The sequence below is a fragment of the Plecotus auritus genome (assembly GCF_963455305.1).
Source record: "Plecotus auritus genome assembly, chromosome: 7".
NCBI lineage: Eukaryota > Metazoa > Chordata > Mammalia > Chiroptera > Vespertilionidae > Plecotus > Plecotus auritus.
This window is the reverse complement of record NC_137774.1, coordinates 38,330,988-38,351,339: the sequence shown is the minus strand read 5'-3', so window position 1 is coordinate 38,351,339 and position 20,352 is coordinate 38,330,988. Positions and strand designations below refer to the sequence as shown.

The 20,352-nt window shown below is 47.8% G+C and overlaps 1 pseudogene across 1 annotated transcript in view; it reads right to left on the bottom strand.

Moving 5' to 3' along the window:
* Positions 1-6,361: 6,361 nt before the first annotated feature.
* Positions 6,362-20,352, bottom strand: part of LOC308252554 (phosphofurin acidic cluster sorting protein 2-like) — a 58,090-nt pseudogene continuing 44,099 nt past the window's right edge. The window contains exons 11-13 of the transcript in view: positions 9,114-9,513; positions 7,912-8,143; positions 6,362-7,690 (exon numbers count right to left, since the gene is read on the bottom strand). The product of the transcript in view is annotated as a phosphofurin acidic cluster sorting protein 2-like (transcript). The remainder of the gene's footprint in view (positions 7,691-7,911; positions 8,144-9,113; positions 9,514-20,352) is intronic.

Here is a 20,352-nt window from a genome sequence, read left to right as displayed (position 1 = left end):
ATATTTTCATCATTTTTAATGGATGCATGCTATTACATTTTATGATTGCATCAGATATATTTTTAATCAATATTGTGATGATAATATTTAGCTTTTTTCCTGTTTTTCCTACTACAGACAATGAATCAGTAAATGTCTTTGTACATTATTTTTGGATATATTTCTAGGTACATTCAAAGGGAAGCACACTTCATTTTTATACATATTGCCAGAGGGTCGCTCTGGAGTGCCTCAGAGCAGCATGCCATTGGGTAAAGCCAGCATCCACTCTATTCTATCCACTGGGATTTTGTCTCTCAGGGCCAGTCAGCGAAACAAAGGCACCAACTCAGCAAACTCTTTGAACGCCAACTGACAAATGCAATTGCAGAGCATGCCATGTGCTTCTCTGGGCACTTGAAGAAAAATGTCAAGGGAAGTCTCAGGGTCCTTGCCCCTAGTCAAAGATTCAAGGGATCACTTTGATCCACAGCCATTTATTGATACCTAATGGGTGTCTACTGCTGCCCTGGGCACCTAGGCACAGGCTACCAGACATGGTAGAAGTTTGGTCCCCAGATCTCCTGGGACCAGGTCAGAAACTTGTGCAAAGGCGAAATAACAGGACGTGTTAACCTGGATTATCTCTGATCCCAGAGATAAGACCAGGCTCCATGGAGCCCCCAGGGAAAGGAGGAACTAGGGTGAGAGGGAGCATCAGGAGCACCCACCAGGTCAGGCATGAGACTGCCTCAGTGCAACCATCTGTGCCCTCACTAATGCGGCTCCAGGGAGGTTCTGCTTCCTCCTCCCTCCAGGTTCCTTGACTCAGATGCTGCATTAATCACTAGGAAGGTCTCTGCCATCCAGGTTAACCCACTTAGTGGGTAAAAGTTAAATTATTTGGAAAGTTTCTCAGAAAACATGTTCCCCATCTCAGACATGGGTCTCCACAGGGCGAAGGAAAATAATGGGTAGGGAGGAGGGTGGTTGCTGTTTTGATTTTTGTTTTCTTGGTTCAGGTCTCCGTAAATCATATGCCTCAATTCATGACACCTCGTCACCACCATTCCTTGCAAGATATCTTCTTAATATTATTGTCTTTTATTACATCGAATCTCCATTCCCTTCTCCCTCCACAAAGGTAGCCACTTAAAAATAGGTATTGCACTTGAATAATTCATGTCTTTGTATGCTTGTGTGTTTTATATACACACAGTGTTGTGCTATAAACCCCATAGTGTTTCTTACTTTCTGAGCTAACATTATAATTTTTATGATCCACTCTGCTTGCTGTGTGGATACTCAAATACCTGCTTCTTTTATCTTTTTCCAAACCATTCTCTCTATACACAGACGAATTTTCTTAGTCTAAATCAAACCCCATCAATTTCTTGCTCAAAGCATTTAAAGAACTTCCCATTACAATTAAAAATAAAGGAAACTAGCCTATGAGGTCTACTTGTTGGCTCCTACATACATCTCTAACCTCAACCAGTGTCCTTCTCCTTCTTCTGCTCCCCACACTTCAGCCATACTGGCTTTCACTCAGTTTGTGGAATTCACAAAGCTCTTTCATCTCAGAGCCTTTGCCTTCTCCCCCTCCCCCACCTCATCTCTTGGAAGGGCTTCCTCTTTCTCAGCCTTCAAGCCTCTCCTAACTGTGGACACTGGTGCAGCCCTTTTGGAGAGACCTTGTCAATATTAGTCATCTTGCGCCAGGCTCCCTGGAAGCAGTGACTCCGGGGAACTGCGACAGAGTTTAGTGAAGGAGTGACCGCAGAAGGAGAAGATGGAGGGAGGTGAGCAGAGATGTGGACTCAGCACGTTACGTTCAGCCTGGTCTTAAGAGGAAATCTGGGACAGGAATGGTACCCATTGAATGAGTCCCATTGGAGGAAAGGAGCCAGGCTTGTCTACCCAGTGCCAGTCATTACTGGCCTCTGGCTGAGCCTACATCCCAGGGCAGTAGAGGGGGAGCACCTACCCCCTCTGGACAGGGAAAGGGCTGTCAGGAGCCATGAGCAGCCAACATCCAAGCAGCTGGGAGGCGGGGATGGTTGAACCAGCCAGTGAAGTTGCACCCACTAGTAAAACCTAAGGCATACATGGCCTTCCTGCTAGAAGTTCATTCTTAGCAACATACTCTAGAGAACCTTCATTCACGTGCCCATGAAGAAGGATACAAGAAGTCAATTTTAGCATTGTTTATGATGGTGGAAAACTAGAGATAACCTAAATGTCCTTCAACAAGAGAATAAAGTAATCATAGTAAATACCTAGTAAAGCGGTAAAAGTAGTGGACTGGAGTATGTGTAGCAACGTGGACAAATCTCATAAAGCATGGTTTGAGTGAAAAACCAACACTAAATATAACTTGTGTCTACACAACTTTCGAGTAAAATTATAGAAACCGACTTAAGGACAAGCACAAAGTGGATGATAGTAACTAGATCTGGGGAAGGAAAAACTGGGATGGAATCAGGAGTTCAACTGTCTCCCAACTCTCACCCTAATGTTCTATTTAAAGACACACAGGAATGGCAGCATTTTAAGATTCAGTAGTAACACAGGTGATCATAATTTATTCTACATATATTTTATTCTTTTACATTTAATCCATAATATTCACACTTTAAAATTATAAAAAATATTTATGTGGCTGTATGTACACCTACAGTGATACTTTTTGTTTTTCCTGCATTATCATTTTACTTGCAAATAACAACAGAAACAAGTACACAGATGATCCATTTTCCTTTTTTAGGCTCCATCACAACACCTTGCCACGTTTCATCATGACACATGAGTTTGTTAGCCATGAGTTCATATACAATATGATTAACATCGCGGAAGGATGTTTATGTCAGTGGAAAAATACTCATAAAAAGGCTAATGTTTTTGAGAGGGAATTGATAGGATAAGGTTTGGAAACCCACTTATTCCAGCTGTCTCTTTGCTATGTATTCTATCAAATATTTCCAGTGGTCCATTCCCACCCAGTGATGCTGATCAGAAGAACCAGGTTCATGCTCTTAGACTCTGGGGGGCTATATTTTGACACAGAAGCCCTGCTTTTCCCCTGTGTCCCAGCCCAGGAAATGTTATTCAAAAAGTGATTAGTTCAAGCTTGAGAATGAGAGGCCTATGTTATAGGTTCTCCTACAGCAGTGGTCAGCAAACCGCGGCTCGCGAGCCACATGCGGGTCTTTGGCCTTGAGTGTGGCTCTTCCACAAAATACCACGTGCGGGTGTGCACGTACAGTGCAATTGAAACTTCATGGCCCATGCGCAGAAGTCGGTTTTCGGCCTGGGTGAATCTATTTTGAAGAAGTGGCGTTAGAAGAAATTTAAGTTTAAAAAATTTGGCTCTCAAAAGAAATTTCAATCGTTGTACTATTGATATTTGGCTCTGTTGACTAATGGGTTTGCCAACCACTGTCCTACGGTGATTCTTCATGTTCTTTGGACTTAGCATAATTATATATGTGAATATTCAAATATCTAAGAGCATATTTAATTTTAATTTTGCTAAGTACTTATAGATGGGCCTCTTGGGTGCCTGTACTAGTTTACAGTCCCATCAGTCCACGATGTTTCCATTTGTCCCATCGCCTCACCAACACTTGGCATCATCACATTCTATTCATCATGCAGATTGGTGTAAAGAGCGCCTCATTACTTCTCTGACTACAAGTGCAATTTAACGTCTCTTCATATCTTGTTAACGTTTTGGGTTTCCCTTTATGAAATTCCCTTTTCATATACTCTACCCATTTTTTACGTGACAGACATTTCTTAAAAACTCTAGATATTAATCCCAACAAGGGATTTCAGAGAAAGCTTGCAAGTTTTAAGATGGAGCTCCTATAGGCATTTGTGCTCAGGTTTTTGAGTGGATGAAAGTTTCCATTTCTCTGGGATAAGTGCCCAGGAGTGCAATAGCTGGGTTGTGCGGTAGTTGCATGTTTAGTTTTATAAGAAACGACCAAACTGCTTTCCCCAGTGGCTGTAATGGTCTACATTCCCACCAGCCCTGAATGAGTGAGTTTCTCCACATCCTCACCAGCATCGAGTGTTATCACAGTCGTTTATTTTAGTTAGTCTCCTTGTGGTTTAATTAACCTTTTCCTAATGGCTTATGATGTTGAACTTTTCAAGTGCGCATGTGACATGTTATAGCCTCTTCATTGAAGTGTCTGTTCATTTATTCCGTTTAATTCTCCAGTGAAACCACGTGGGCCTGGAAGCCCCTCATTAGAATGCTTTAACTACAAATTCAGTCTCTTTAATAGACTAGTCAGCGCATCACTTTCTTCTGAGGAAGGTTGTATAGTTTGTTTCTTTCCAGGAATCGGTCATTTCACCTAACCTGTTGGAACTATGTGCACAGCGCTCTTCTGTTTCTTGGTCAGTCTGGCTAGAAATCTGTTTATTTTACCAATATTTCTAGAGAAGCAGTTTTCCAGTTTGTTGAGGGCTGTTTTGAAATTCTTTGTTTTACTGATTTCTGCCATTATGTTTTCCCCCTTCCTTGTTTCTTCAAGGTCACTCTATTGCTCTCTCTAATTTACTATTTGGAGACTTAGATCTCTCTTCACAGCTGTAATTCTTCCCTTAGAAGTCTATTTAAAACTAAAACTCTCTTCTATAGCTGCTTTGATTGGCAGTTTTTCTTTATTGTTTTTTAGTTGTGAGTATTCCATAATCTCACTCATGATTTCCTTTGAACTCAGGGTTTATGTAGAATATACTTCACTTCAGCTTCAGTTATACCTTCTTCAGTGTCCAGATATTTGGGAATTTTAAAGTTATCCTTTATTATTAACTTCTTACCTTAATGCATTATGTTAGAGAACACATATGCATCATGCATTATGCATTATGGTTCATGAACATGTCAATGGAGAACAAACAGATATTTCTTCACTGAAATTTATTGAGACTTCCTATGTGGCATACTACGTGGTAATGATTTATTTTGTTTAAAAGACTGGGTATAATCTGTTAGTCTATGTATAACAAAGCAAACAATAACTTCCATTTGTCAAATTTTCTTCTGATTTTTAGAAAATCATTTATTGCTTCTCATTTAATAGGTCCTATTTCTTAAAGGAGGTTAAAAATTAACACATTCTATTTTGCAAGACAGGATGCTTTCCCTTAAGTTAAAACACATTCAGTTAAATGTATCCCTGTGGTTTCTTACACATGTCTATATTTTCCTCAGCAAGACATGCTCTTTACCATGCTGTCCCTCATCCACTACACAGTGCTGACACTAACTGGTATTTTAAAATTTTTTTCACACTTTTTCTGTATTCTTTTAGTCAAGAATAAACTTAGCATGGGGCCCCATTGCTCACTCCTGGGATTTTTGGTTCTGGCTTCACCCAGGACATGGACCCCTCATAGAATCTCTAATCTCTGTATCTAAGGAGAAAAGAGCTTAGCCCAAGGCCTCGTGGAGAATCACAAATGAGGCAGAGGCTTTGTCACGAGGAAGAGAAAATGGCCAATGAGCTCAACCACAGCCCGTACAGCAGACCTCTCCACTGTCCAGGCACCCAGACAGCGCTTTCCAGGGAGGACCCCACTGAGTCTCTACAATAAACCTGTGAGCTTGATCCTAAGCTCACCCCGTGTTTAGAGGCACAAGCACTCAGAGACACAAAGTGACCTGAAGGCTCAAAGCAAGCAGGTGGCCAAGTGACCACTGTGCTGTGGAGGGGCAGGGTGCTCACCTGGTAAATGGATGGTCCCCGACCTGTTTGGTGGTACAAATGTTCTGTAATAACACAGAAATATGAGGGTGGAAGTGGAGTCCCTGCTCAGGAAGGCGGGCAGCTGGTATTCCACCAGTTTGTCTAGTTGGTGTGCCTGGAGGTCTGCACCACAGAGGTATTTTTCTAGGGAACCACGAGTGGGTGGTGCTAGGGCCACTGGGTGGTTGGCAGCTGGGGCTCAGGGCTGGGCTGACTGGCCTCCATGTTCTGCTTAGGACTCCCCCATTGGGAGGCCAGCCCTTGGCATCTGACCACCAGCTCTGAGTTCTGTGGGGGCAGAGTCCTGGCTTCCAGGAAGGGCACATGGAGAAGGTGAGAGCCCTTCTCGCTGGAAGTGTTAGGGGTCCTGAGGCCAAACTCACCTCCCATGAGTCTCCAGCTCAGCACTGCCCGCCTAACCTAACACCACCAGAGAGTTCTGGGTAATCAGCAGAGCAGTTGGGGGCTCCCACTGGGGGCACCACATTAGTTTCTGGGTTGTGAGCACATTCGCACTTAAGAAGGTTTCTCTTTGTGTTTCCAGGGTCGGTCTCTGTACTAAACTGAAACGTCCACAGAAAAGCAGCTGGGCCCTCCTGTGCTTGGCGTCAGCAGGGCTACAGGCAGGGCTGGAAGGTGGAGTCGGAATGTCTGGAGATGCAGATGGGGAAGTGCTGGACATGGGAGGACCCCGGGCTGCCAGCTGGAAGAACTTCAGGTCATTCCACACCACACCTTTGATGAGGACCCGCAGCATGTTCTGCTGGTGCTGGCCCTGCAGACTAGGCAGCTTATGCCCTCCAGGCACTGGCTTTTGGACTCCACAACCTTGTCCTTGGTTTTCTTGGGCAAAAACAGCACCTTCTTTTTCTTCTCCTTGGTGAGCCCTGTCATGCACATGGTGGGTGTTGCTGCAGCCTCTCCCCTGCTGTGCAGCCTACTGACCTGGAGAGAGTGGAAGGTGCACTTGAGGGTGTTGTTGGTGGTAGGCAGGTCTTTCTTATTCGAGTCTCTCTTCCTGTCTGTGGGCTGGGCTGCAGTCCAGTAATCCACCTGCCGCTCCATCAGCTTCGTGCCATCGCCCTGGCTGGAGGTGGACAAGCCCCAGTCACTGACGGGGTGCAGAGGGGGGTGACAAGGCCTCATTGGCAACCAGAGGTATGGAGAGAGGGATGAACGAAAGCATGCTGCAGCCCAAGGGGGCCCATTATCTGAGTCTCCTGACGTGTCTGAGGACTGTTGCACTATCCCAACTTTCACCCCCTCCCCGAAGGGAATGAACCATAAGGACTCCTCGTGGGGGCTCTTCTGCTTGTAGGAGAGCAGGGCTTCCTCGACGGGCAGCTGGTAGGCACAGTTGTCCCCATGATGTACTGTGTGATTCTCGTCACGATGTCCAGCGTGTCCTGCATGGCGCTCTGGGCCTCCAGCTTGTGGAACAGGTCCCGCCAGGCCAGGTCCTGGAAGAAGATGTTGTAGAGGTAATGCATGGAGCCCAGGTGCCTGGCTACAGGGTGGGAACCCAGCGGGATGACCAGGAAGTACATGTATCCCAGCCAGTCCAGCATCTTGTAGGACAGCAGCTCCAGGAAGAAGCGCAGCATAGCGCTGAAGTAGTTGTGCCCCTGCCACGAGGATCTTCACTGGCTTCGGGGGCTGGGAATTATAGTGACAGTATCTCTGTATCTGCCAGATGATGGAGCTGAAGGCTGCCTGGACGTCAGCCATGAAGCAGGTGCACAGCAAGGCAGCGTGTGCCCTTGCAGGGTGTCCGAGAGGAACTGACCCTGCCAGTTGGAGGTGTTAACGAGGATGATGTTCTCCGGCAGCTGGTCATCAGAGATGAGGATGTGGTTCAGCTGGTTGTACATGGTCTTCCTGGGGATCTGCAGCTGACTCCCTGAGTCCGGGCAGCGCTCATTGTCTAGGACCCAGGCGTCATCAAACTACGGCCAGCTGGCCACATGGGCCCGCCGAGGACATTTATCCGCCCCACCGGATGCCGCTGCCTGTCCTGCTTAGCAGCCGGCTCGTCCCAGGCCCGCAGTGCGCATAGGAATTTGTTCATAGTTGTTTTTTTAAACTATAGTCCGGCCCTCCAACCGTCTGAGGGACAGTGAACTGGCCCCTGTTTAAAAAATTTGAGGACCCCTGGTAGGCTGTTGACCTGCTTGTTCTGTGGCTGTGCCGTCTGCCACTCCTTCAGGTACCTGCCCCAGTCATGGTGGCTGGGATGCTTCCCCTTGGCCTTGGTGGAGGGGATGATGAGAGCTTCGGTCTTAGTGATGCACCCACTGGGCAGTAGCTTCTTGGTGAGCATGTCCAGGGCTGAGGTCTCTACCTCGGGGCTGTCCTTGGGCTGTACTGGCTGCTGCCCTGGGTGGGCATGCTCTGAGGAACTAAGTGGGAGACCCTGTCACTTGGCTATTGCTGCCTGGGCTTGGTCTTCTCGGGCACTGCGGCCAGACTAGGAGGCTCCTTTCTTTGTTTTGTTAACCTGCACTGGAGGTTATTTTTCCACTGATTTTTTAGAAAGTTGAAGCGAGGGGGAGAGACAGAGAAGGAGAGAAGCATCAATGTGAGAGAGACACATGGATTGGTTGCCTCCTGCATGTGCCATGACCAGGGCTGGAGATCAAGCCTGTAATCGAGACAGGTGTGCCCTTGACCACAATTGAACCCTGGACCCTTTAGTCCAGGGGCCAACACATTAGCCCTCAGTGAAACCTACAAGGCTTGGAAGCTCCTCCTGGAGCTGGGCACCTTGGATGCTCCCCATGTCCTTTTTCGAACTGAAATGTGACAGGCCTTCTCAGTATGGCCAGAGCTTAGGCTTGATGGTACTGAGAAGGCTGTCATCTTCCTCCCTGTCTAGGCTACTGTCGCTGGTTCTCCAGCATCTAAGACAGAAGGTGCAGGTCCTCCTCCACTCGGGGACATGATCTGCAGGGTCCTGCTCTGAGTGTAGGACCTCCTCTGACACTTGGGCCCTGCTCAGCCAAGCCATGACATTCTGATTTAAGTTTGGATGCCTTGTCATGGACATGGTTGTGACTTTCAATAGTCGCTGCTAACTGGGCTCCCTCATGTCAAAGTCATCCTGGTCTGGGTCCTACCCATGGGCGGCATCTTCACTGGCCTCCTGCTCTGAGAAGCTCTCATACTCCTCCTTTGAGTAGTGATCTGTGGACTTGGCCTTGGGCCAGCCTGCATGGCACTGTCCTCATGCTAGTCATGGAGAAGGTACAGGCCCAGGAGACCTTGGGGTTGAGGGTGCTGTGGGCCACCGTGTTCCAAACACTGTCGATGGGCTATTTGATGCCTGAGGCTCATGTGTTCTCTCACACTTTGGCCAGATTTGCAGGCTACTGTTGGCTCTGGGCCCTGTGGATGCTCCCCATCTTTGACTGTGAGCTGGAGTGTGCCAAGCCTTCAAAGTACAGCCTGAGCTTGGGCTTGGGAGTGCTGAGGGTGCTGTTATCATCCTCCATGTCTGGGTCACTGTCGCTGGAGTTTTCTAGTGTGTCGAATAGAAGGTCCAGATCCTCCTCCAACCTGGGGACATGCTCGAGTCCACAACCTCCTCTGACACTTTGAACTTGCCCAGCCATGCCACGACTTTCTCCTTGATATTTTGTGGCCTGGTAATGGACGTCTTTCCTAATATCCATGGCCTCTGCTTCTTGGGCATCCCCATGACAATGCCCTCCTCAGCCAGGTCTAGCCCATGGGTGGCATTGTTGCTGGCCTGTTGTTCAGAGGAGAAGCTCTGATATACCCCCTTGGAGTAGTTAACCCTTGACTTGGCCTTGCATCTGGCCTGTATGGCACTGTCCTCTTGGAGGATGAGCTGGCTGACAGGGAGCACATCCACATCTCAGCCACTTTGGCAGAAGCCTCCTTGATGCTGCTGCAGAGGCACAGCCCCTGCCACCCTTGAGGGGTTGCTGCCTGACCTCGGCCATGTGGATGGTGCCCACAGGGAGTGTCTTGTAGCTCCAGATGATCTGGTTCTTAAAGCGCTTCCTCCAGTGCACAGGACCTGTAGCTTGTTGTAGCTTGTTGTCTTCTCCCCTGAGGAAGTTGGGGTCTTGCAGTGAGGTCAGCCCCAGGTCTGTCTCCAGTTGTCCACTAGGGAACAGCACACTCTCATAGGATGTGCTTGTAGCCCTGCATTTTCATGATGATCACCATTGATATGAGGTTGGAGCCCTGCATCTTCACGGCAATCACCATGGAGATGAAGTCCTTCTCCAGCTCTTTGAAGACCACCATCTTCACTAAGGTCAGGTTGCACAACCTGGGCACAAATCTGAGGCTGGGGCTGTCCAACTCCTGGGTAGCAAACAGTTTCTTGGGCATTGGTGTGTTGAGCCTGGGCACGGGGCTGGGGGTGCAGGGGGTTGTGGAGACCAGGACTGTGGGCATCAAGGAAGCTGCAGCTGCTTGCCCCATGCAGGTCCTTTCTGTATTCTGGGGTGATGGTTTCTCTTCCTGTGTTGGGACAGAAGAGAGACATTCCATCAGGGGCAGCTTATGAACTGCCAGGTGGCTTGGGGGCTATAGTTCAGACTGAACCCCTAAGCACTCAGTGATTATTGTCAGGAGGTGGGACACGAGTGATCCAAGGACAGTGTGTGTGAAAAGGGACCACATGCTCACTGACTAGTTCAGGGAAGGCCTGTGCGGTGTTCTTGCAAACTCAGAGACCTAAAGTTATTACATAGGATGTTCTGAAGTGAAAAATTTTAAGCTAAATGCAGTTTATGGTGGGTAGTCATGTCCTAGGCTGGCATCTTCCCTGACAAAGGTCAATCTTTACCTTAACTGAGCCTGTCTATTGTCTATTGGCATCTACAATAACATATCTTTGGAATGTCAAAGGAATTTCCCTTTTTCCGGACCCCTCAAAGCATAGACAATGCTCTGTGGAAACCACAAATGCCCTCATTGTACCCGAGTTAATTGTTGACTTGTAACTCTCCTATATCCACCTATGTGAAAGAAATATGTCTGTGTCATTTTAATGTTTATCCAGTCACATAGGATTCCCCACTTTGATTTCTCTGGGACCCTAATGTATCACCACTGGATTTCATGTTACCAACATCTCCTGTTTTGATTGTAATGTATAAAATAAGATGCACAACCGCCATTCTCCAGAGCATTCTCTCAATCCACTGAGTTTTTCTTCCCACCAATTGTTGACAGCTGGGCTTAAATAAACTCACAAAAATTCTTCACATGTTTGAGTGTTTCTTATTTTGACACTTACTTGGCGTAGTGGGTCAGGATTCCAAAGAACTGCCCGCATGCCCCCCCCCCCACACACACACACACACACCGCTTCCCGGACCATACTGTGGACCCGGTGCTAGGATTCAACAAAAGACCCATTGAACCCACTGGTTCCCCACCCATCAGGTGAACATGGGTGAATTGTGCCTTAGATCTAGGACTTTCCCTTACTGGTGGTAGAGGGTTTGATTTATTTGAGCTGTATTTTTAAATATTCTAGGTGTAACTAAGATTAAGCGTTGAGGGAACTTAGGCTAAGACAAGACAGAAGGAACAATGAGTGGCTGGTTTTATATTGTGGCTTTCCAATTGGAATTGCTTTCTGAAAATCTGAGAAAAATTAACCTTTGCTGTATAAATAAAAGTTGAACTCGATCAGCTCCAAAAATACAGGGGCATGTCCTCCCTCCAGCCTGAATATCGGGTATTCTCAGGTGACTAAGAATCTCTGTGGAGGTGTCAGGTCATTCCTCATGACATGCAGGGGCCCCAAAGCAAAGATTTCAACTCAACTGCAATTAAAGTGACTGGTTCTGGTGGGGGAGCACCCATAAGTTTTGGTCAACTAGTTCCCTGAACCCTCTGGTTGTTTTAGACAGCAGGGAGATAAACCAAGGCAAATAAGAGGGTTGAATGTGACTTGAGGGGTGAGAGCCTCATGGAGCTCAACCATAAGCAATGCATGTTGACCAGCTACATTATATAACAATCCTAGAAAATTTGCTCAGATTCTGCAGATATCAGAAAAACAAACAAACAAAACAACAACAATAACACACACACACACACACACACACACACACACACACACACAACTACAAAACAACAAAAACAAAACACACCTAAAATTAACATGGAATTGTGCCTCCAAGGCCAGGAGATGCCAGATCCCAGCCCTCATTAATACTCCTGATAGGAAGCTTTTACTTGCAAGTGCTTTACAGAAATGGGAAGATTTAACTAGAAAATATTCTACTAAAAATGTCCAAAACCCAGTTTTATTTGTGTGCCTAAATTAATTTTTGGCATGCAAGAAAAATGCCAGGTCTAACATTAAACTGAATGAATGAATGGAAGCATATCTTGATTTGGAAATGAGGAGATTCTAAGGAGAAGCACATATAAATTCTTTTTTAAAAAATTAAGGAATTAGAAATTTTAGAGACTGTCTCTGAACTCTTCCGAAGCTAATGAATGCCAACACCCTATTCTTCCGCCTTCTCTAGCTTCACCACTACATCCTTCGCCCTTTCCCTCCATTCTTCCTTCCCCTTCAGTCCCCTCCACTACCACTCCCCACTGACTTAAGGAATAATGAGAATAGGAATTCCAACAGCTTCCTTTGGAGAAAAGCTTGTCTCAGCAAAAGAGGAACCAGCAATTGTTCCTGATTTTCTCAATGACCCTGATTGGTTTACAAAGACATTTAACTGTTAGAACATATAATCCTGGCTATTCTAACCAATTCCAATGGATATAGCTAATGGTTTCTGCCAGCAAATGCAACACAATTTCTAAATAAGGTTTGCAAGAAAATTCCTGTAGCGAAGTCTGCCCACTGTTAGAATCATAGGAAACTGAAAAAAAACACAAAACAACCATAGGGTTGACCCAAGGGTGTTTCTCCTTCTCACTGATAGTTTGGGAGAAGTTAAAATGATCATAGAAAGGGAAGCCACTAAGACCCCTGTAGATACTGGGGCTACTTTATTTGTTCCTAACCACATCCAAATAAGAGGAATTCTTATTTTATTTTATTATTCTTTTTATTGTTTAAAGTATTACATATGTTTCCTTTCCCCCCCCATGGGTCCCTCCCCAGCCACTCCCAACCCCTTGCGCATGCTCCCACACCCCCAGTGTCTGTGTCCATTGGTCAGAGTAAAGCTTCTGTACAAATGGCAGGAATATTTAACCAATGTCTGTTTTTAATCAAAACCTGTTTCCAACTAGGGAATGTTATAGCAATATTAGCAAATATATATCTTTGCTAATAAAATCTGCCCCAATCCAACTGATAGGGAGAAGTGTTTTGTTTGTTAATTTGTTTTATGAAATCAGTGATACCCATACTTGCTTTTTATAGAAGGGTAATATGGATTTAGAAATAAATGAACAAGATACCGAACCCAACAGAGCCTCAGATGAATCCAGTGGGGTGTCCTTAAAGTTGGGGTCCTGGCTGCACCCAGGTTTCCTCAGGGGCTCTGGAAAAGGATCTGCTGGTGGAGTCATGCACAGACATGGAGAGGCATGGGGGAGATGGTGAGCATTCAGCAGGCAAGATGGGCATCTGGCCAACATTTGTCTGAAAAGGAGCCCAGAGTTGGAACCACATACATGTACCTCTGTCCTATACCCACCCAGGGGGGAGGGAGCTGGGCCCCTTTGTTCTGAGGTCAGGCTTATGCAGTTCTGAACCCAACCCTCAATGGAAAATGGGGAAACTGGTGTCCATAGAGTGGCAGATGCTACCCAATGTCCATGACATTCAGAGCCCAGAGTTCAGGAGTGTTCAGACCTTCCAGGCCAAGGATCCCACCTCTCCAGCAGAGTTGGTCTGGACATTAGAAATCCTGACATACTGGGAAGCTCCTGCCTATTCTTCTGTATCTAGGGCCTAGGGTGGGAGGGAGGGGGTGTTTTGCTCTGGGATCCAGAAAGAGCACTAGTTTTTATTTTTTCCAAAGAGGAATTTTTATTTTATTATTTTTTTATTGTTTAAAGTATTATATTTGTTTCCATTTCCCCTCATGGACCCCTGCGCAGGCACTCCCACCCGCTAGCACATGCTCCCATACCCCCAGTGTCTGTGTCCATTGGTTATGCCTATATGCATGCATACACGTCCTTTGGTTGAACTCTTACTCTCCCCACCGCCCCCCCCCCCACGCTCCCCTGCCTTCCCATTGAGATTTGAGAATCGGTTCGATGCTTCTCTGTCTCTGGATCTATTTTTGTTCATCAGTTTATGTTGTTCATTATATTCCACAAATGAGTGAGATCATGTGATATTTATTTTTCTCCGACTGGCTTATTTCGCTTACCATAATGCTTGCCATGTCCATCCAAGCTGTTGTGAATGGTAAGAGTTCTTCCTTTTTTCACAGCAGCACAGTATTCGATTGTGCAGATGTACCACAGTTTTTTATCCACTCATTTGCTGATGGGCACTTAGCTGTTTCCAAATCTTAGCTATTGTGCTGCTATGAATATATGGGTGCATATATGCTTTCTGATTGTTGTTTCTGATTTCTTGGGATATATTTCTAGAAGTGGAATTACTGGGTCAAATGGGAGTTCCATTTTTAATTTTTTAAACAAACTCCATACTGTTTTCCACATTGGCTGCACCAATGTGCATTCCCACCAGCAGTGCACAAGGGTTCCTTTTCCTCCACATCCTCACCAGTATTTGTCCTTTCTTGATTTGTTGATGATAGCCACTCTGACAGGTGTGATGGTATCTCATTGTGGGTTTTTTTAATATATTTTTATTGATTTCAGAGAGGAATACAAACATCAGTGATGAGAGAATCATTGATTGGTTGCCTCCTGCACACCCACTATTGGGGATCGATCCCCCACCCTGGTCATGTGCCCTTAACTGCAATAGAACCCTGGACCTTTCAGTCCGCAGGCCGACACTCTATCCACTGAGCCAAACTGGCTAGGGCACTCATTGTTGTTTTGATTTGCATCTCTTGGATGATTAGTGGCTTTGAGCATATTTTCATAAGGACAAGAGACATATGAAAACAGAATTTTTTTTCTTGTGACTAATAAAAAGAATTTCATTAAACTCACTGAAGTCACATGTCCACATACAACCATCATCACTGTGGTCTGGCCAGTGAGATGTGCTGATACCTCCACTCTGGGGCCCTGGACCACACACCCCAGAACCACCTGGATGTGGAAATTGGCAGCTGTTAGAAAGGGGGAAATGGAAGTCATGTCCACCACAGGCCATTGTCAAATAAAACATTGACTTCTGGTTCCCACTCTGACATATAAGAGCTTGGAAGTCCTTACTCTCATCCTTACAAGAAAAAAAAAAATGAACAATCCGAAAAACAGAAACTCTTTTTCAATCCTTCTGAAATTAACTATGACTGTGAAATACAATACAAGCTAGCCTATCTTCCTGATAAGATGGAAAACATCTTTTCCACTCAAAGTGAGAGACAAAATAAAAAAGCATAAGAGAAGACAGATCTGAACACATCAAAATGTAACACCTCTATTTGGCAAAACACACATCAAATTGAGACAAATGGCAAACTAGAGAAACCATTTGCAAGTTACATGGCAAAAAGCTGATATCCATAACAGTTCAGATTTCCTAGCAATCCAATGGAAAACAGGGCAAAGGGTCTCAAACCGAAATTCCAAAACAAGGAATAGGCAAAAAAAAGTATGTAAAAGATATCCAACTGCAGTTTAAACCAGAATGAACAATTCAAATGAAAATATTCCTCTTTCTCACCCTGGACAGGGTGCCTCATCAGTTGGTTGCGGAGTCATCCCATACACCAAAAGGTTGCAGGTTTGATTCCCGGTCAGGACACATACCTAGGTTGTGGGTTCTGAAAATGTTCTGGAACTACAGAGTGTTTGTGATGTTATGGAACAGTTGCAAAAAATTGTGAATGTACTTGATGTTGGAATTTATACTTGGAAGGATCAAAGAACTAAAATTTATATAATTTAAATTTATTTTAATATAATATTTAAAATACATTTTATTTTACTCAATAGTATAAGGAAAATGCACTAAAGTTCTAAGTATGTGTAAGATAAACACAAAAATGTTTTAAATTGCTATTATTGGGGAGGGGAAGCCCTCTCTGCCATGGCAGCTGACACAGGCTGCCGCCCAGGACCTGGGACCACAGGCCTCGCAGGAGCTGAGGCGAGTTGCTCACAAGCTGAGGTGGGTCCACATCTGAAAATTCAGTGACAGCTGTGCCTGGAGCCTGCTCTGGCTCTGGAGACGGCACCAGAGTTGGCGTTTCCTCTTTAGGTATTTCTTCATCTTATTCTGGAGCTGCTTCTAGATATCCAGGAAGAGAATATGTTACACCATGACTGCCTTTTGTGTACCTTCCAAGGAAGGGAACCTCTCATCTCCATCACTAAAATCCCAGTTCAAACCCAAACCCAGGAAGTCCTCCAGACTGCAGGCCATGGGCACTGACCTGAGCAACTCTGTGCTCCTGCCCAACCCCAGCCTCTGGGAGCTCTTCTCTGTGTGGTCCAGCCCCATCACACCCCCTCACACACACCACCCACTCCTCCTCCTCCTGTGTCTCCGCCTCAGTGGGCTCAGGTGCTCCAGCTGTGAGGGACATACTGGGCCTGGTTTGGCAGGTCTGGGACTGGAAAGGTGAGCTCTATGGAGGCCAAAAGCATGATCAGGCTGGGAAATTCTGGCGGCCGATAAAAATCTTAAGGGTACTGGTCCAGCCAGATGCCCAGGGTGCAGAAGATGGCCCCAGGAAGAGAGAGAGATGAACAGCAGGGTCTGAGGCCTGGCCTTTCCTTCCACACGGCCTCCCAGAGCACCACTCAGAGAGCCTGGGGTCCTGTGCCTGCTGCTCCTGCCCATCCAGAAGCCAGACCTACTCCTTGTCCACCTTCAACCTGGCAGTCCTGGCAGAGATGTGTCTGGTCACCCAGGAGGGGCTGGCAGAAAGCCCTCCTAACTGACAGCTCTGGATCAATGAAGGAACCACTTGTACCCCTTCTTCACGGGAACCTAACATGCTCTCTCAGTGTCCCTGTCCCCTCCCCCTACCCTCCCGCCCAAATGTCAACTCCATGAGGACAGGGAGGGCTGGTGTCTGCTCTGTTCATGTCACTCATTGACACACAGTAGGTGCTCCAGGAATAGCTGACCAATGAGCGAACAAAGAAAAACCGTCTCCACCTCTGCTGACTCCTAACAACTCAGACTTTGGCTCCTGGACCTACATGCTGCATAATTCACTAGCTGCCTGATTCACTAGCTGCCTGTGGGGTTCTTCTCCTCCCGTTGACATTTACCTCCCATGGGTAGAGAGCAACAGCCACACTGCCACTGAGGAGGTTCTACAGATTAGTGAGCAAGGTCCCTGGATAGGGGTGCAGGCAGGGCTGGGATTAGGAGTGGACGGGTATGAATTTTCTGAGGGGCTCACTCTGTCCACTGACCTCCCCACTCGCCCACACCACCCATATCCACATGCACAGCTCTCTGATTCATGTCCTTTTCTCTAGGAGAAGCCCTCAGACCTCTGCCCTCTTGCAGAAATCCCACCATGAGTGGGATCCAGGGTTCTGCCAGCACCTTGAATTCACACTCCCCATACTCCTCTCCTGGCTCTGACCCAAAACTGACTCACGTTTTCTGCTGGAACAGAGGTCCACAGTCCTCTTCACAGTACGGGAAGATGCGCCATAGGTAGAGGAGGCCAGGATGATGTCACATCGGCTGTCCTGTGGACACTATGAGCCTGTGACTGAATCGCTGAGCCAACTGCAGAATCGCTCCAGACTAGAAGGAAGCTCTGCAGTGCAGGTTTGGGGTCTGCTCTGAGCACTGGATATGGTCAGTGCCTAGAGATGTGTCTGTACCTGGCAGACTTCTCATATATTTGCTGAGTGACTGAGCCCAAACCAGCCCCATCTCAGATAGCTGGGCGAGCCTGGGCCCCACTGCTCACCCCTGGGGTTTCTGATCTGGCTTCACCCAGGACAGGGACCCATAATGGAATTTCCAATCTCTTTATCTAATGAGAAAAGTGCTTAGCCCTGGGCCTTGAGGAGAATCATGAATTTGGCAGAGACTTTGTCAATAGTAAGAGAAAATGACCAATTGGCTCAAACACAGCCCCTCCAGCAGACCTCTCCACTGTCCAGACACCCAGAGGCACCCCACTGAGACCCTACAATAACCTATTGGGCCTCATTTCTCCCCATGTTCCAAGGAACAAAGACTCAGAGACATGCAGTGACCTGAAGTTTCACAGCAAACAGGTGGTCAAATGACCACTGTGCTGTGCAGGGGCATCGGCTCACCTGGTACATGGCTGGTCCCTCACCTGTTGTAGCAAATGCTCTATAATAACACGGAAAGGTGGGGACAAATGTGGGGTCCCTGCCCAGGAAGGTGGGCACCAGTATTTCAGCCCAGGTGGTCAGTACCACACTGGTCCTTTGCTTTCTCTCTTCTGTTTTGTCTTGTGAGGAGGGAGTTTATTGGACACCACGAGAGGCTGGGACTAGGGCCACTGGGCTCTTGGCAGCTGGGCCCAGGGCTGGCTGACCGGCCTCCGTGTTCTGTCAGGTGCTCCCATGGGAGGCCAGCGCTGAGTCGGGCACACAGTGAGGCTGACTCCCCGGGAAGCAGAGTCCTGGCTTCCAGGACGGGCAGGTCTTGAAGGTGAGAACTTTTCTCAATGGCGGTTTCTGGGTCCTGAGGGCCATCACCTTCAATGATTGTCCAGCTCAGCCCTGTCTGCCTGGCCCCCCACTTGCCAGAGCGTTCTGGGTAATAAGCAGAGCAGCTGGGGGCTCCCTGGGGGCTCCACCACGTTACTTTCCAGGTTGTGAGCTCATTCACACTGAAAAGGGTTCCACTTTGTGTTTCCAGAGTCTGTCTCGGTGCTAAACTGAAATATGAACAGAAAAGCGGCTGGTCCTTCCCGGGCTTGGCCAGGGCAGGGGAAGGGCAGGGGACGGGCAGGCTCAAAGGAGGGATTGGAGCGTCTGAAGATGCAGGTGGGGAAGTGCTTGACTTGGGAGCTTCACGTTGTTCCACTCAACGCCGTCGATGAGGACCCGCAGTGCGTCCTGAGGGTGCTTGGCCCTGCAGATCAGGCGGCTGATGCCCTCCCGGCACTGGCTCTGGTACTCCACATCCTTGTCCTTGGTTTTCCTGGGCAAACACATCACCTTCTTGTTGTTCTCCTTGTCCACAGTCATGGACCTGGAGGGCGTGGCTACAGCCTCACCCCTGCTGGGCAGCCTGCTGAGCTGCAGAGACTGGAAGGTGCACTTGAGGGTGCTGTTGGCAGTAGCCTGGTCTTTGTTCTTGGTGTCTCTCTTCCTGTCTGTGGGCTGCGCTGCCGTCCAGTAATCCACCTGCGGCCCCATCAGCTCAGCACCAGCACCCTGGCTGGAGGAGGACTTGTCTCCACTCACAGAAGGGGAGGAGGGAAGGATGTGTGAGGCCTCCTTGTTTGCCACAGACCTGTGTGGCGGGGTGGACGACAGCACGCTAGAGCCCAAACGGGCCACATAATCTCAGTGTCCTGATGCAACCCAGAATGGTCCCACAATTCCAGTTCCATCACCCCCACGAAGGGAATGATGGTCAAGGAATCCTCATTGGGGCTCTTCTGTTTGTAGGTGAGTGTGGCCTCCACGATGGGCAGTTGGTGGGCACAATTGGCCCCTGAGACATACTGTGTGATTCTCAACACCAAGCCCAGCGTGTCGTGCACAGCCCTGTGGGCCTCCTTGTAGAACAGGTCCTTCCAGGCCAGGTCCTGGAAGAAGCTCTTGTAACAGTAATGCACGGAGCCCAGGTACCTGGACACAGGGTGGGAACCCATCAGGATTACCAGGAAGCGAATGTAGCCCAGCCAGGGGGTGGGGGGTCAGGTTGTAGGACAGCAGCTCTAGGAAGAGCCACAGCACAGCGCTGAAGTAGTGCTGTGCCCCTGCCACCACGATCTTCACAGGCTTCAGGGGCTGGGAATTGAGGTGACAGTACCTCTGTATCCACGAGATGATGGTGCTGAAGACCGCCTGGACCTCAGCCTTGGAGCAGGTGCACACCCGGGCAGCATGTGTTGCTGCAGAACTCAGACGGGAACTGCCCCTGCCAGTCGGAGGCGTTGAGGAGGAGGATGTTCTGGGGCAGCTGGTGTCAGAGATGAGGATGTGGTTCAGCTGGTCGTACACCGTCTCCCTGGGGATCTGCAGGTGGCTCAGCGGGTCGGGGCAGTGCTTGTTGTCCAGGCTGTGGACCCACTTGTTCCTGGCTGTGCCTCCTGCCGCTCCTTCAGGGATGTGCTTCAGCCCCAGCAGCCCTCCTGCTCCTCTGGGATCTGGTGGAGGGGATGAAGAGAGACTCGGTCTTGGTGATGCGCCCACTGGTTGCTTGGGGCTCATCTTCTCAGGCACATGGTTTGGACCTGGAGGCTCCTCCTGGCACTGGCACTGTGGATGCTCTAGCTCTCCATCTGAGAGCTGGGCTGGGACAGGTCTTCCAAGTATGGCCTGAGCCAGGGCTTCGGGGTCCTGAGGACACGCTCATGGG